Here is a 1,127-nt window from a genome sequence, read left to right on the forward strand (position 1 = left end):
CAATGAGGGAGGAGGGCCGCAGGTGTCCCACGGGAGGTTTTGATCTTTGAGCTGAAGGGTTACTATAGTGACCAAATCAAAGGAATAGCGACCAATCAGAGGGAATATCAAGGCCTTTATACACCGTGGAAAACGGGACCCAGTAGGACTATGTACCCCTCCCCACGTGGGAGTCTGTGCTGTGAGATTCTTCCCCCCTCCCCATGTGGGAATCTGAACTTTTTGCTCAATAAATTCCCACCTTTGCTATACCACCTTTCATCCACGGTTTCATTCTTCGACTCCACCAGACAAGAGCCCAGGAGACCATCCTGCCCAGGGGAACACCATGTGTTTCCAGCCCCAAATCCCCCTGTCATTGCCACAGCAGCAAAACCATCTTACATGGACCACTCCTCTTTTCAGTTTCCTTAGTCGTTTTCTCACCCCCTACAGCTTTATCCTGAAGCAACTGCCACCTATTTTTATTTTCATGCGAGAGCACCACACGCCTCTTATCAATTTTTATATTAGTCGGCTTGCTGCACCAAAAGCAACCTCAAAACTCCAGTGGCTCATAACAACAAACATATTTCTTGCCCACGTGACAGGTCAGCAAGGACCACTTGGCTATGAATACTTTGGTCAGGGCCACATATCTGCACATGCAGAGGCCCAGGCTGAGGGGGCAGCCACAGTGCACAACATGGGTTTTTTTTTACGACAGAAAGGAAGAGCAACAGGCATAAACCAGCCTGGAGGCTTTTGCTTGAACGCAGTAGCAGTATCGGTACTTCTCACATTTCACTGACCAAGTTCAGCATGATGGTGTGGGAAATACTCTCTTCCTGTTGGGAAGGAGGTGGAGTAAATATTTTCAAATAATAACATAGTTTACCACATGCCTTATTGAGAAACCAGAGTTATAAAACATCACAGTTGGAGATATGATAGGCCAACTCCAGAAAACGTGTTGTGGGGGTGGAAAAAGATAAATTTTCCTTCCATCTCTCTAAGTCCTTCTGACTGGACTAATAATCGTATGAACATGAGACCGACTAAAAGGAGAAAATGACTACATTTATTATGTACGTAATACGCGGTTTCCATCGGATGTGAGACCCCAGGAGGCATGGGTAGTTGTGGTT

Source organism: Myotis davidii, unplaced genomic scaffold (assembly GCF_000327345.1).
Source record: "Myotis davidii unplaced genomic scaffold, ASM32734v1 scaffold641, whole genome shotgun sequence".
NCBI lineage: Eukaryota > Metazoa > Chordata > Mammalia > Chiroptera > Vespertilionidae > Myotis > Myotis davidii.